The sequence below is a fragment of the Triturus cristatus genome, chromosome 2_1 (genome assembly GCF_964204655.1).
Source record: "Triturus cristatus chromosome 2_1, aTriCri1.1, whole genome shotgun sequence".
Taxonomy (NCBI): domain Eukaryota; kingdom Metazoa; phylum Chordata; class Amphibia; order Caudata; family Salamandridae; genus Triturus; species Triturus cristatus.
In genome coordinates, this window is record NC_140581.1 from 1,178,617,066 (window position 1) to 1,178,634,921 (window position 17,856).

The window sequence follows — 17,856 nt, forward strand, 5'->3', positions numbered from 1 at the left end:
GGAAGCGCAAAGAACAATATAACAGTTATTAAACCGCCGCACACGGTGGGGCTCCCTCGCCTGGAGAGTGGGCACAGATCCTTGAACGGGCATCCGGAAGGTCACACAACCTACAGAACACTTAATCTCACTAAAAGAGATGCCATAAAGACAGGAAACCTGAAGTGCGGCCCGATAGAACAGAACACTAGACTGCAGCCCAGAAGAGAAACCTCAGGATGTCTCCATCATCTACCTGTGGATGAGGAGGTTCCACCAGGGCCACCCCCCCGCCGGGGCCCACTATAGTGAAACGTTGCATCACCCCTTTCCCCAGTGAAACAAGCCTCGATCTTTGTGGGGAAGCGAAAATAACTATAAATGCTGAGGCTTTGCACATACTCCACATTGGTGCACCGGCGCTAGAATAAAAATTACTGAACATTGCGAAGGTAACGCCATAGAACTGCCATTGCCTCTCACTGGAGTTGTTCCCCTAATCCACACGGGAAACGTGGAGAACCCCTTGACTAGGCCTGCTTCCCTAGGAGATAGTCACCATGCATGCCTTCCTATCAATGAATGAGTAGTGCCTCGACCTAATGGTGAACCCCAGTAAACTAGGATTAACCGGAAACTGATCCCCCTCCAATCGACAACTGGCGGGTGGCTGCACAGTGGTGAGGGTCCCCCCTCCCCCTTTATCCCCTTCCCACTTCTTCTGGCGAGCTATGGACAGTTCAGTGGACTCTTTACTCTGAGATAAGTTAATTGATTGGAAATAACTGTCATCCTCGCCTCACTATCAATAACAGGAGATGCAGCTCACATTGCTGACCAAAAGCGCTCAACACATGCAGTTGAACTACCCACATTGATGTGGTAGCATACAACCAAGAGAACAGCGCAGTGCATGCACTACTGATTGGAGGTGCGTGGCTCACACCTGTGTCACCATTCCCATTCAATCGTGTTTGAGTGGTGGTTCTCCTGCGACAGTCCTTCTAATACGCAACCTGTGAGGATAGTGAGGTGATCACATACAGCATTAACATGTAGTGTCCGAAGGGAAAGAACCAGGAAACAAACATGAATGTCACGCAACCCGTGGAGGACCCAGATCACATGACAATCCCTATGTCACTTAACTGTGTACCGCCAACTAATGAAGGGACCCCTGCGGACAAACTAGCTTTGATACTGCAGGAGGTCAGGGAATCGCGGAAAGCCATTGAACAGCAAGTAGGCGCTCTCACGACTGGGCTTACCCTCCTCAAAGAGGACCATGTCAAACTAGTGGACAAAGTGAAGGCGCATACCATTACCCTGGACGAAGTAGTACTGCAACAGAAAGATAATGTGATGAAGATACAGCACTTACAGAAGCAAGTCTCCGGCCTCCAAGACCGAATTGAAGATGCGGAAGGAAGGGCCAGGCGTAACAATGTATGGGTCATAGGCCTTCCAGAACGAAGCGAGGGACCGGATGCTGCCTGTTACATGGAGCAATGGTTCAAAGACAATGTAGCGCCTGAAGGACTGTCGAGCTATTTCTGCGTAGAAAGAGCTCACAGGATTCCCACTGGGAGACCCAAAGCAGGAGCTCTGCCCCGCCCGTTAATCGCCAGGATCCTGAATTACAGGGATCGGGACTCTTTACTCCAGAAGGCACGAGAGCGGTTTCAAATTTGATTTGAGAGCTGTCGAATATCGCTGTATTAGAACTATACGCTTATGGTGCAACGACAGCGGTCCTCCTTCATGGCTGTCAAGAAGAAACTGAAAGGCATGCAGCTGAAATATGCATTGTTATTCCTGGCGAGGCTGATAATCATACACGATCATAAGACGTATTTCTTTGAGAGCCCCGAAGATGTTGAGGAATGGATCGAGGTAATAGATCCAACCGCTCTAGCAGGATCTGAATCCCATAGCATACCCAGCAGCCCAGGACGTGCAAACGACAGACGACCTCGCCGCACAGTGAAATCAATCCGCAAATGCAAGGCCCGATGCAACAACAAGTATAACAGACTAAGGAACAAGCACTCGAAGCGGCATCCACGTTTCGAGACTGTGCTCTTCTTATGGCCTTGGCCTCCTCAGAGGACAACACAAATAGATCAGACTCTGAAAGCAGCATGAACTTATTCCCTAGTGTGACACCACAGACAGCAGATGGCCTACTGGACTAAGAGGGCTGCAGTTTAATCCTGATGACTCGGACAAGCCCTTGCTTGATGGCAGTCATGTCAAAGTTGGAACTAAACCTTATATAGTTTTTCTATGTGATTTTTATAAATGGCGTTACTCTAGAATGATTGCTAGTCCCGGGCTTCTTATCCGGGGCTCAAACAAGAGAATTTTTAGCACCATGGTGGGGATTGGCAATGTTCCCCTATTAGCGAATGCACTATGTACAAACGGTACAGCTACACGTGTTGTGGTTTTTTATCTGACCCGGTATAGTTTTCCAACCAAGCCTAACATTAACAGTTTGGGAAGGGTGGGTAGTGTTTCCGGCCCACATTGCCTATCTGACTGGGACGTTGGCCTTCCTCTGTTGTCTGAAATGTCCCTCTTAACCAACACACTGAGACACACATGTTTGACACCTACAAATTGATTACGTGGAATGTTCGGGGTATAGGCTCTGTACTGATGCGCCACAGGGTGCATGCCCAGTTACTCAGGCGCAAAGCCCAGAAATGCATTCTTTTAGGAATCCCATCTCAGAGTCGGAAGCAGTGAAAATGAGGAAAAAATGGAAAGGACAAATTTTCACCACTAATTACTCTCTCAACAATATGGCTAACACATGGGGTACAGTTTATTGGACTGGAGCGCCGAGTTGACCCACAGGGCAGATACATACTACTACATGGGACACTAGACGGCATGCTCATTATATTGGGTAATATCTACGCCCCAAACTTTGATCAGGATAAATTATTTGCAGGACTGTACCCAATACTCACGGGCTGGGAAATGTACCCATGGCTCATAGGAGGAGACTGCAATGCAGTCATGGATGTGGCATTAGACCAATCACACCCTCCCATATGTGGAACAGGGTCGGCCAAACAAGCTAGAGCTCTATGTGGGTGGGCTACTGAATGGGACCTAAGTGATGTATGGAGGCTGAAATACCCGACGCACAAGGAATATTCCTTTTACTCCCCGGTCCATTTATTGCACACAAGAATGAACAGAATCTTCTGCTCACGAAGGGTAGCTGCTTGTATAACACAGACACCACATATCTAGCAAAGACATTTTCAGATCACAATCCCTTAGAGATCACCTTTTCAGTAAGCGGGGAAAACTCTGGTCACTTTAATTCATGCTTAGCTCAACAGAATATTTATTACTGCCCAACCGTTTGCTGTTGCACTTTATATTTCTTATGGATATCCTGGATTGTGATTCTCTTGTTTTAACATGAAGCATTATTATTGTTTTTTTTTTTTTAAACTGACACTGGTCGGATTTTTTCAGTCTGGATAGAGCCCCGCGCCTGTTCTCCTCGGCGGGAGAGGAGGATAGCGATGAGACCTCGTCTAAGGGAGACTCCATCACGCTACCTCAAGTCACCCCCCCAGACAGCGGATCTCATAACTTGATGAGCACACATGACAGCTCAGGGGAGGCTACCACTGAGATGCTATCCACAGGCTCCCGCAGCAAATAGGCACAGGGTAGCCCTAGTAACAGCCATTCGGGTCCTCCTACAAAGCTACAGGTCTCCCATGGTACACACGCAACATCGTCCCGACACCACTCGGGATCAGACGACGCACACTGATCCTTCACACGCCCGTCCACGGACCACCCTCGCACGCACACACCACCACCCCTTGGTTATATTTGGTTTGACGCTCTCTTCCTCCAGGAGAGCCAGTTTGGACGTATCGCTCCCAGCGATAGGTCCCCAGTATTGGGACTGTTCCCCGACCCCAGTTCTCAGTTCACCCTCCCCATGTGCCATGACCTCTTGTTATCTCCCATGTAAAGGGCGGAGGCGCGCATCCACAGCTCCACACAACTTTGCAGATGACACCCATGAGCAAGGGATGGGTGGCTCCACACCTCCAGAGACCCAACGCTACCACGGCACAATGTCTTACCTATTAGGGCACACGCGGGTTTCCAGTTTCTAACCCTAAATGTAAGGGGAATGCACACAGCCAGGAAACGCTATGCGATATTTGCGTATATCAAGCCACAACAAGCGCAGATCATATCCCTACAAGAGACCCACCTCATTCAGGAGGAATTGCATAAACTCCAGAAGAAATGGTGAGGTACATTCTGTGCCACAACCTACTCCGCCTTCGCGAGAGGCGCGCTAGTCTGGATTCGGCCTGGAGTGCCCTTTCGCGAAACCGGCAGGAAGGTGGACCCCAAGGGACGCTACGCGCTACTAGAGAGATTACTAGATGGGCAGCCCATCCTCGTGGGTAGCATCTACGCCCCCAACGTAGACCAGGCACCATTTGGGGGGACCCTAACAAGCTCCCTGGCAAGGTTCACATCTTCCCTGTGGATACCTGGAGGAGATTACAATTGCTCCCTAGATCTTGCACTAGATAGATCCTACCCCCCACTACACACTCCCCAGCCCACGCACACACAGCCGCACTCAGTGCCTGGGCTCTCCACTGGGCCTTAACGGACGCATGGCGGCATACACACCCGACCACCAAAATATATTAGTTTCATTCTATACCCCATAACTTGTGAGTTCGCTTAGACCGCTTCATGTGCACACAATCTATCCTCCCACACATTAGGCACTCGAACTACTTGGGCAGGGTCATATCGGATCACGACATGCATGTCATGTCTATTGCATGGCACCCGCCCATACCACCGATCCCTACCTGGTGCCTTCCCAAGGATTGCCTTATCGACCCGGTGTTTCAACACGAGCAGTCAGAAACCATTCAACACTACTTTGCTGAAAATACAGGCACTACACCAGCTAGGTCACTAGAATAGGACGCCTTTAAAGTAGTCTTATGGGGAGCATGCATCCGGCAAATTACAGGAGCGAAACAAACACTAGAGAGGGCGGTACAAACCACAGAACAACAAGTGGGGCAGTTATCTAAGGCAGCGGATCAACGGGTACTCCCCCCCGCAAAACTGGCGGAGGCCAAAATCAAATATGAGGAGGCGTGTGCCGACCTACGAAGATATAATTTTCGCACATACACCACTAGAGTCCACAATGAAGGGAACTGCGCCGGCACCCTGCTAGCTTGGCTCATTCGACAGGACACGCACACACAACCGATCACCGGCATTCGCACTGCCGATGGGGAGGTGGTCTACACGCAAGCTGACATTCCATCAGACTTCCACGAATACTGCACCATACTATACAAGGAGCCGACCCGGAACAGGGGGGAACATATACTAACCACGGACACCATAGCCCAAATCACAGACGAGGAGCGAATGACATTAGACGCTATACTAACAACGGCTGAGATCAAATCCGCCATTCGGCACCTAGCCAAAAACAAAGCTCCGGGACATGACGGTTTCCCGGTAGAATTATACTTTCTCTCAGCAGCTGGTCCAGCAGCTCGGCGCGGTCTTTCATGAGGCATTAGAGTCGGGACTACTCCCTCAATCTATGCGGGAATCTGTGCTGGTAATGTTCCCCAAACCCAATCGGGATCCTCTGCTCCAGGCCTCCTATCGTCCTATCACCCTCCTGACCACGGATTGCAAAATTCTAGGGAGGATCCTAGCAGACAGACTCACAGAGGTACTCCCCAGACTGATACACTTGGACCAGAGTGGATTTGTCCCTGGGAGAAACACCTCCCAAAATATACGTCGGCTGTTCCAGATCCAGGACGGGGTGCAGGGCAGGTTCCCACATGAGGGCGTGCCTTGTGCTGGATCTCGAGAAGGCGTTCGACACCCTGGCATGGCAATATCTATTTGAGGTGCTCCGGAAGATGGGCATAGGGCCTCAATTCATAGCATACACCCGGCTATTGTACACCGACCTCACCACGTGGGTCAGAATAGGTCGCTACATTTCCTCCCCTATTCTGATCATGCACGGCACACACCAGGGTTGTCCCCTATCCCCTGTCATATTTGCCATTGCCATGGAGCCACTGGCAGCACGACAACGAGAGGTGGGCGAGCACTGGGGCATCCCGCTGGGGGGCCGCACCCATTGCGTCTCCCTCTATGCGGATGATCTCCTCATTTATGTCAGAAACATCACAGCAGACCTCACCACCCTCTGGACTGCGCTCACAGATTTCAAGAGGGCCGCAGGGTTGCGGGTGAACTGGGAGAAATCCTCTATCTATCCCCTACACCTGAATACTCCACACAAGGAAATTCGGCTGGGAAATGCCTCACTGGCGTGGACGGAGGACGCCCCACGCTACTTAGGGGTCAGACTCTACCATGAGCCCCGGGACCTCCTGGAAGGCAACCACTACCGAGCCCTCCGAGGACATAAAAGCCAAATCAGTTTCTGGCAGACCTTACCCTTGGCTCCCATTGGGAGGGTAGACTCATCCAGAATGATCATGGTTAAGCCTGGGCAAAGCACTACGCAAGGCTCGCGTAGTTTGCGAAGTTTGCTCTACTTCGCACTACGCAAATTGCACGAAGCACAGTGCAAACACGTGTAGTGTAGCGTAGTGCAGTGGTCATTTTTTGATTGCTCGCGGTCCTCAACGTCAAGTTGGCGACCGCGAGCAAGCAAAATGACATCCCGGCGAGACTTTTTCCTCGTTCGCGATCAACAACATCAAGTTGCCGATCGCGAGCGTGGAAAATAAACCACCCGGAGAGATTCTCAACGCGGGGAGGTCAGGTTTCTCATTGCGAGTGGTCACGTTTGCTCGCGACCGCTCGCGATGAGAAACTACCAGTCTGCGTTGAGAAAGCTGCCGCTCGAGTAAAAATCTACTCGAGCTGCAGAAAACTACAGCTCGCACTGTGCAAGATGCCGTTTTCAATGATTGCACAGTGCCGGATGCTTGTCAGGGTACTACGCAGTTCGCGAAGTGCTACGCGTAGCTTGCGTAGTGCGAAGTGCACTCTGCGTAGCTACGCGTAGCGCTACTTCGCGAACTACGCCCAGGGTTAATCATGGTGCCCCGGCTTCTTTACTACTTTGCTAATGTCCCGGTCATTCCACCGCGGCCTTTTTTCCGAGAACTAAATTCATTACTAATCTCCCTGATATGGGGGATGGGCCGATGCAGGGTAGCCTTATCGGCCTTTCAGCTGTCACGTGATAAGGGAGGGATGGGCACCCCGTCATTTGAAAAATGTACAAATGTTCAGTTTAACGTGCTACACCGCGCATAACTCACACCGGCTCGGCTTAAACGCTTTTACCCGTCATCACACTTTGAATGCCACCGCTGCCTCACCCCGGACGCCCCATTTATACACATGTTTTGGATATGCCCCGTGATTCAAACCCTCTGGATGACGGTACACACCACACTACAAGCAGTCACAGGTCTCTCAGATTTCCACACATGGGAGGCATGCGCCCTGGGTATATTTAAGCGCAACAAGCGAAAGAGAGTAGAGACCAAATTTGCTTTACTGGACGTCCTTCTAGCGAAGCGTAGTATAGCAATGCACTGTCGCGTACCGGATGGCCCCCCAGTGGCAGCATGGTGGGGGGCAGTAAAGAAATGGGCCACGGCCGAAGAAGATCTCATCCGCCAGGAGGAAGCCCAGGGCATACGGCGGCATCCTATTTCATTAGAATGGGCGATGCTCCTACATGACTTCAAGCGAGCACACACGACTGGCGCAGAACCCCCGCCTGACACCCAAACGGAACCAGGACCAAGAGCATACTGATCCACCCACAATCCCCTCCCCCCCTTCACACTGGCTCACCCCCTAGGACACCATCATGGTACCACACCGTCAGTCATGGTAGAAAACAGTGCCCGTAGATAGCAAAACAACACGGAGCTGCGCTTCACTTGCCCCCACCTCATGCGACCCCCCCCCAGATCCCTCACTTCCTGAGTTACGAATCCCCAAGTTCAGTTTAGAACCTGGATTGCCATTTAGCGATACCCTCTGCAGGGAACAATGGACTAGTGCCTGTCATACGGGTATGGGAGACACAGCAACCTTACCAACGGCCGCTTCTACTGGGTCTCCGGCATCTCTGGAGGTAGTAGAGATGCTACCCCCATTAATTAATTAATTGATTAAGTGACACGCTGCTCTTTAACACAGTAATGTTGATATCGATTGTATCGCTACAGCGGATGAGTCTGACTATTGTATAAACCAAAGGAAATGATGAACGGAGTGTTGAACATTGCAAGCACTCACCCCCAGTCAACTGATCTGGGTTTAATCCATCACCGTTCTTTAGCCCACTCTGCCACCCCAGTTCAGACATGGCCATATGCAAATCAGTCTGACCCTGTGCCTCATGGGAACAGTCCAGCCCGAACTGCCAAGCCATGTCTTCCCTGGACCGGAAACAAGCTTCCTAGGACCGGTTTCTGGCATTTCAGCCGTCTTCAGTCAGGCTTGCTTGAATCCAGTGGCAAAGTAAGCAAGGGACTAACGTCTGAGCATACCCTGCCAACTTATGGCGAACAAAGCAAAAACCAAAGGAAATGATGGACGGAGTGTTGAACATTGCAAGCACTCACCCCCAGTCAACTGATCTGGGTTTAATCCACCACCGTTCTTTAGCCCACTCTGCCACCCCAGTTCAGACATGGCCATATGCAAATCAGTTTGACCCTGTGCCTCATGGGAACAGTCCAGCCCGAACTGCCAAGCCATGTCTTCCCTGGACCGGAAACAAGCTTCCTAGAACCGGTTTCTGGCATTTCAGCCGTCTTCAACCAGGCTTGCTTGAATCCAGTGTCAAAGTGAGCAAGGGACTCACGTCTGAGCATACCCTGCCAACTTATGGCGAACAAAGCAAAACCAAAGGAAATGATGGACGGAGTGTTGAACATTGCAAGCACTCACCCCCAGTCAACTGATCTGGGTTTAATCCACCACCGTTCTTTAGCCCACTCTGCCACCCCAGTTCAGACATGGCCATATGCAAATCAGTTTGACCCTGTGCCTCATGGGAACAGTCCAGCCTGAACTGCCAAGCCATGTCTTCCCCGGGGAAGACATGGCTTGGCAGTTCAGGCTGGACTGTTCTTTTTCCTCACGCTGTTTCGCTTCCTGTGCTTTCACATGGTCCTTTTTCCGTTGTTCTTTGTCACTCAGCGCATTTTCACGTTTCTCGCGCTCACGCACTTCTTTCACCCACAATCGTATACATTCAAACATGTCTTGTCTCGCACGCCTCTTACATATACACTGCTCCACATACTCAATCTTACGCATATCAAACGATCCATACAAAGGCCATCGCAACTCAAGATCCTTCTTGGTATATTTCCTCCACAATGTGCTGTAAATTATAGGGGGAAGACCGTGCTTCACGGACATATCCCTATTAGGAGTCCCCTCTGGGGGGGCAGGTTCAGATTCCTCAAGACTTAACCGGTTTCCAAAACAGCAGCACCACTTACGGAGCGCGCTCAAAGCAGGCATGTTCAAGAATAGTGCAAAATATGCAATATTATCAAAAAGTGGCACTTAAACGTTGCACCGTTCAAATTCAAACAACCCCGGAGAAATATCTCCACATTACCTGCCTATATGTGTTGCAACGCATATATTTTCACATTATTCATTTCAAAATATGACCGGTCATCACAAATCAAATCAAATAGCCACGACAAGCGTATCCTAAAACTGCCTTGCCAACCCAGGCTTCAAAAGCTCGCAGCAAGTACCGTACAACGGTTCTTACCAATCAAGAGCGTCCAGATTCCAACTGCCAAGTTCCAAATTCGCCCAAACGGCTATTGCACGGCAAAACCGACAGAAGGGGTCTCAGTCGAGGACCGGCGCCACCCAGATGGTCAGCTCGGAAGGGAAGGAAGAAAGCCTCGGGATGCCAGGACTAAAGACGCTGCTGGCAGTGATTACATCCCCGGCAAGGTTCCATTCCTTCGTCACGACCAATCCTTCGAGTATCCGAGTCGCCGATGAGCCCCACGTGACGGGCGCCAATTGATGAATACAGGCCCCAGCTAGGCCCGCAAGTACAAAGGGTTCGCCCTTCTGTGTACGAAATACTAGAAGGAAATTGGCACGGAAACTGCAAATACAAAGACAAAGTTTATTAACCTTCAAAGGTGGTCCTACAACCTACGCAACACTCTACAGTATTGCACAGAGTAGCACAAAGAACTTGTGCACATGGTCCCCTTTTATACACAATAGGGGGGGGCTCATAAGTAGGCGGATACTACATGAAGCAAGATTTTTGGTCATATATGGACATGTTCAGTGCATAATCAATACATGGGTGGAGTTAACGTTTCCTGAGACCCGCGAAAACACATTCGAGCAAAGCCTAATTAGTGACAGATGTGGTCAGTCGTGAACATGCACCAAACGTACAAAGGAGCTATTTATAGACTGTTGCTAGGCAGATCTCGGGAGTGACTAATGAAGAGGTAAGACTCTTCTCGTACAGAGCACGTGGTTTCGTGGCCATACAAGATGGCGGACGGCTAAGCAAAATGGAGTCTGAACATTAGTCAATCTAAAGCAGAAAACGTAATTCAGAGAGGAAGAGCACATGTCTGCAGTGAATGCTTAATCATATCGCTGTTTTATTTACAACAGACGACCCTTTCAGCATTTGCTGAAGACATTCGGCTTGCTAGGATAATCAAGATAATCATAATTTATATCGATTCTCATCATCTCAGTTATTTCTTTGTTTATGCTCTTTTGATAGGTGGCATCGGCAACACCTTTCTTATTGGGGATACAGAATAAAACACATAGGGAACATATCATAGGACCACATTGAATACACATACAACATGTGAACAAAATTGCTACAATAATACATAGACCAATAAGGACTTTCCATCCCCATGTGGTAATTAAGGTCCAAAACCATCCAGAAAAGATCCAAGTGCCATTTTCTGTATGAATGTCAGCAGCAATTTTATGCAATTTATTAATAGCTTGAGAAACTGACTGTGTGTGATCAGGGATGAACACACAACAGCTACTTCCTATAATTGTACATGTTCCACCCCTATCTGCTAACATAACATCTAATACCATACGATTCTGTAATGTAACAATTCTAGTGATCTGCAATTCTTCTGTAATGTTCCCGAGAGCAGCAGCAGTTTGATTCGTCACAGCCTCTACAACCCTAGTCAATCGTCGAACCTTCCTACTATTCAGGGCTGATCCAACAAAGAAAAACAGTCCTAGATTAAAATCAATATACTGTTGCAAACTGGTATCCGTCTGGTCAACATCATCAACAGATAGAGTGCGTTTATACCTATTTACGGTTACATTGTTTAATAACTTCAAATCTTTATGATAAGACGCAGGTGCTAAAAATACAGGGGGTAATAAAAAGGCCACATAGCATACCCCAGACCATCCGGCAGGCAAACGGTAGTAACCTTTATTACCACACACAAAATAGGTATTGTGGGAGGCCAGAAACGTACTGTTATTTAATCCGTCTATATTTAGTACAACAATGCAATCACTGACACCAACAGGAATATGACCAACGCTTTGGATACACATGTCCACTTGGGCTTGTGCCACTGAAATTACAAATTTCTCGTTTCCATTAGTGTCTCTAGTATTCGTAAAGATGTAGGGAATTGATTCATTGTCTGGTCGATATTCTTCCCATTCCCATATTGTTCCATTGGCTTGTGGATAGCCTTCTTTATCCTGATGACACTCTTTGTTAAGTCTGAAGAGTAATCGTCCCACTGTAGGTTTTCATGTGGCAAAAAGCAGAGTGTACCATGCTCTACAAGAGCCATTATGTTAGAAAGGGAGAGGTATAAATGGTGTTCCCCCTTTCTTCTGATGCGCTGGCATCATACCACATATCCAACAGTTTGTAGCATTTGTAGCAACGTGGGTATGATGCAGCATCTGGATGAAAGTATTATTCAGATAGGACTGGCAATGCTTCAATTCTTGGTATGGAAGGGTCTAGAAGTAGGGCTCCTCAGGCACTGGAGTAGACACAACAAGCAACTCACGGGCAGGAATTACATCCTCAACAAACCACGTGGTTATGGCAGCAATTGTCATAGCAACAATGAATCCTATTGCACAAAAAATTTTCTTCTTCTCCATTTTCAAACAAATGTCAATATCTTCCTGAATCTAAAAAGGTTGTCAGAACTCTCCTCCCTAGGCAGCGGTTGATTTCTTCACCATTGGACCAAGACGGGTGTCACTACACTAATGCAGGGCTGATCCCCCCCCTTGCCTCATTGGCTCTCCGTTTCACTAACCCAGGGGCTGCTCTGACAACGTATTTTGATACTCAGAAAGTCACTTCCTCGGTCTGAGGTGATATCTTCTTACTCCAGGGGTCGCTTGGTCCGGGAAGAGCTCCTCAGTGTCGTCCGGGTCCACAGCACGGCCTTTCTTCGCAGTCAGGATTTATCGATGGTCGGTCAATACAGCAGGCTCCACCAATCCGGGTGGCACTCTACGACAATTTATGGAGTGGATCCAATTTTTGCGGTTGGAGACTCGGACAGCCGTTCTCGTTGCAAGCAAGACCTGCTCAGGACCGCACCACCTCGGCTCTAGACTGCTCGTCCTTTCAAACGATTTCACCAAAACGAAATCTCTGGGCCGGAGATCATGGCCTTCACCTGTGGACCGGTCGGGAGCGCTTCTCGAACCTGTTGATGAATAGAGACCAACTTATCGGTTAACTGTGCCAGATAATCACTCATCATTACACAAGGTACATCATACACTGACTTTGGTTTCGGTGGGCCCCAAATGTTCATCGGACGTCCAAACACGATCTCATATGGCGTGAGACCGGTTCGAGAATGCGGTACTGATCTGATTGACAATAATGCCAAAGGTAAAGCATCCGGCCAAGTCAGAGAAGTGGAAGCTTGTATTTTCTCTATCTTAAGCTTCAGAGTGCCGTTATACTTCTCAACCAATCCCGCAGACTGAGGATGAAACACTGCGTGGAATTTTTGTGGAATTTCCAATCCTTTCAGGACATACTTGATAACGTCCGCTATAAAATGAGGTCCGTTATCGCTCCACAACAATCTACAAACACCACATCGAGGGAAGAACTCCTTCAATAACACCTTGGCTGTAGTAATTGCAGTATTGTCTTTCGTAGGGTATGCCTCAATCCATTTGCTGAAGGCGCAAACCACTACTAGGACATACTTCAGATTATTACAGCGTTCAAGCTGAATATAATCCATTTGCAAAACTTCAAAAGGTGCAGTGGGTGTTGCAAATCCTCCTGCTGGAGTTTGTGTCCCTTTTCCTGGATTGTACTTCAGGCAAATCATACAAGTCTGCACCACTCTCTTTGCCATGCTAGCAATCTCTGGATGCTCCCAAACTTGTGTGAGCAATTTTACAATTGCGGAAGCTCCAACATGAGCTAGCCCATGTGCCATCTGAACCATAGGTTGTATAAAAGCTATGGGTAACTTCCATTTATCCATCTGCTTATTTCTCCAACAACCTTCATCGTCCAATTCTCCGTCAGTAGACCATTGCTCCCGTTCTTTATCGGAAGCTGTCCTCTGTATCTCTAACACTTCTCTCCTAGCATCGTGCCATCTTTCTGCCTGCGACTTCACAACATACATTGCAGTGGAGTCAGGCTGCATCGCAGTGTCTCGTGCTACTCTATCTGCCAGAGCATTCCCTTCTCCCACCTTATCTATCACCTTTTTATGTGCATTGCATTTAACTATGCCAATCTTCTTTGGATATGTCAATGCAGTCAAGAGGTTGTGAACTAACTCTCTGTTCATTATCTGTGCTCCATGTGACGTTAGAAACCCTCTCTCCTTCCAGAGTAAGCCAAAGTTGTGTGCTACCACGAAGGCATAGCGGCTATCTGTATAGACATTCACACGCAATCCTGCACTAAGCTCACATGCTCGCGTTAATGCTATCAGTTCCACTGCTTGAGCTGATTTCTGCGGTATGCGTGCTGTCTCCACTACTGTTCGTAGCGTGGTGATTGCATACGCCGCTGAAGTCATACCATCTGGTAGCTTCAGGCACGACCCGTCCACCCACAATTCTCCATCTACATCTGTAAAGGGTGTATCCTGGAGATCAATACGACCCTTTGTCTGTTCCTCGGTTACAAAGATGCAATCATGTGTTTCTTGTGCCTCAGGCTGAGTCTCCTGAAATGGCAACAATGTGGCTGGGTTTAGTGTTGCGCATCTCTTCAATGTGATATGAGGAGCCAACAACGTCAGCTCATATCCTGTTAGACGAGCACTAGTTAAGTGCTGCGTCTTTGTCTGATTCAACAGGGCGTCAACAGCATGGGGGACCAACACCAATAGCTTATGGGATAACACAATTCCTTCGCTTTGGCGTATTGACACAGCTGTCGCCGCAACCGAGCGAAAACAACAGGCAACGCTCGGGCAACAGGATCAAGTACTGCCGAGAAATATGCACAAGGGCGCTGCTTATCGCCGTGCATCTATACTAAAACCGATAACGCACATCCATCTCTTTCATGTACATACAATGTAAAGGGCTTCGTATAATCAAGGGTGCCTAACACTGGTGCTGAACAAAGGGCTTGTCGTAATTGTTGAAAAGCATTTCCACACTCGTCTGACCAGGGAAGGGGAGTTGGAGTGTCTTTCGTCAAAAGTGCCAACAGCGGTTTAACTATGTGTGAAAAACCCAGTATCCATTGCCTACAAAAAGAAGTGAGGCCCAAAAATGCACGCACGCACGTCCTTCTGCGTAGAAGGTACTGGTGTGTCCAAAATTGCTTGAATGCGATCTAATGTGAGTGCGCGCCGCTCCTTAGACAAAAGGTGACCTAGGTAGGTTACCTTTGGTCTACAGAATTCTAATTTCTTCTTCGATACTTTGTGATTGTGCAATGCCAAAAAGGAAAGCAAAGATAACGTGCACTTCTCACACTGCTCAGGAGTATCGGCCGCCAACAAGATGTCAGCGACATATTGTATGAGGGCCACCCCTTCAGATAAAACAAGGGAATCCAACTGTTGTTTCAATGCTTGACTGTAAATGCTAGGACTTTCTGTGTAGCCTTGAGGAACTCTACAAAATCGATATGAACGAATATTCAAAGTGAAGCCGAAAAGGTATCGGCTATCAGGATGAATAGGAATCAAAAAGAAAGCATTTTTCAAATCAATAACAGAATACGTGGTTGCCGTTGGCGGGACCAAAGTAAGCAATGTCGTGATGTCAGAAACCACTGGGTATTGAGGTATCACTATCTTATTCACCTCCCTCAAATCAATATTAAAACGATAAATCCTAGTATCAGTGTCTTTTTTCAAAATCGGAAGGATAGGACTATTGCAGACATTGTATGGAACTTCCTCCACTACCCCTACCTTAATGAGATCCTGCACTATCTGCGTGAGTGCCTCCTCCCCTTCCTGCGAAATACGATATTGAGGTAGGCGTGGTAGCACAGCCCCTCCTTTACCCTAATGTGTACCGGGGGGATAACCATCTGTCCCACATCAGTATCCGAGGTGGCCCACAGAGTGCGGGGTAGAGAAGCCAATGCGGTATCCTCTGCAACAACACACATCCTTCCTGTCCTTGGATAGTTATCGTTTAGAAACACACGCACTCCTTCAGGGGAGCAACGGATTGTGGCTCTGAAATGTTTGAGCATATCCAGACCCACAATGTTATCAGGCGTGTTCGGGGAAAGCAAAAACGGACAGGGTGTAGAAAACTTATTAACATGAAACGCAAGGGGTTGTGATAATGAGCTAAGTGAAGGTGTGCCATCGAACCCTATCGATGTAACCGTTAAGCCAGACAGGGGAGCCCTCGGAACCAATTGTTTGGACAAAGCGCTACGAGTAGCTCCTGTATCAACCAGAAACCGATCGTTAGAACCCAAAACATGTGCTGTAACATAAGGACCCCTCTGATCTACTGGCACTTCAACTGATTCCTCCCCCCATCCTACGCAATCCTATGCATGTTGTGAATCGGGATACCCAGGGCGTTCATAATCGGACATTTGATACTGGTTTTGTCGATCAAACACATTAGGCCCATCATGTGGCCGCATGTTAGAATCAAATAGAATACGATCAGTTAAATGTCCTCTAGGGCCCGAAAAACCTCCTCTATCTTTCATCGGCCCCTGGCCACGCCCCTGGCGCTGTGCATGTAATACCGGACAATCCCTGGCCCAATGACCCAAATGTTTGCAATACGCACATTGATCCTTAGTTACATCTGGGCGACCAAAAGCGGGACCATAAAATCCTCTTCCACCTCTCTCAGCATCCCGGCGAGGCGGACCATACACTTGCGCTAACATCACCTTTGTTTTTAAATCTTTCGACTTTTTCTCTTTGTTACCCTTCGCTTCTTGCTCCTGACGCTCATAATACTGAGCCATCGTCAGGAGGGATGCCGGAGAGGATGTTGTCCAAGAGCTTTCACTCGCTTTTAATCGAGCTGCTACTCCTGGCAATAAATTCGACACATATTTATCGACAAAAAGATGTCGACCCGTATCATCCGTAAGTGACTGAATGCTAAAATCATGAAACGTTTCCTTAAATTGCGTAAAGAAATCAGAATCGGACTCATCAACCTTCTGTTTACATGAGGCTAACATATTCCAATCAATCTTCTTAGGGGGGATAATCATTTTCAACTTAGTCAAAATAGCAGCTGGGAAATCTAAAATAAGCTGAGGCGGCTTTTGCGCGGGTTTTCTTTCTCTATCCTCATCTTCTATGTCAGACCATTTCGCCTTAAAAGCAGCTTGATCATCTACTTTCCGTACGGACCTCCACATATCCGGTGGTAAAATAAGCCCAAAGAACAAATCTATGTCTGCTAAAGTCATAGTACAAGAATTTAAAGCCCCCTCAACTTCCTCGTAAAAGGCGGCAGGATTCTTTCGGGGATCAGGTAGTGCTTTCTTCAAGAAAGGGGGGGATTAGCCATGTGTCACGGTAAGCAGATTCGCATGTTCAGTTTAGGAATGGTTTTAAATTAACGTCCACACGCAAGTGGGAGATTAGCCATAGACGCATACAATTTTTCAACTTGTAACTGATGAAAGGAATCGTTACGTCACTCGTATGATACAGATATATGTTATCATTCACAATAAGCCTGTCAGTATGAATTGTGTTTTGAGTTTTAAACAAACGACAATGATGTTATTTTGTATTCTAGATACCCCTGACGAAGGGAATAGTTTCCCGAAATGCATTGGGTGTTTTTAATAAAGTCGTGGCATGTGGAATCTATCACGCCTCCTTCGTTTGAGTCCATGGATTGAGTATAATGAATTGAACGATTATCAAGAGTTAAGCAAAGGAGAAAAATATAGTCAAATTGTAAATGAAGAATTAAGAAGTGTTTGATTGATTGGATTCATTCCTCAAGTCGGCTGTGCAGCGTGTATTGGCACTAACAGATGTGTCAAAGTGTTTTGCTTCATTGTTACGCGCAATTGGGCGGAGTGCGCTTCACGTTTTGCACGCCAATACAGGTTGAAAGAGTACATGACTAATAATTTCGGTCAAAATCGGTGTGCATCTCACTACTTGTTTAGATGTTTCACAATGGATTCCGTCCTTTTGTGAGTCTGCACCCTTAAAAAACTATGAATACAAGGCCAACAAAACGAGTTGCAATGGAATTGGGAAATCAGCTATCCAACGAAGGAGGTCGTGCAGCGAAATTGAATTGTCATCTATTTCAAAA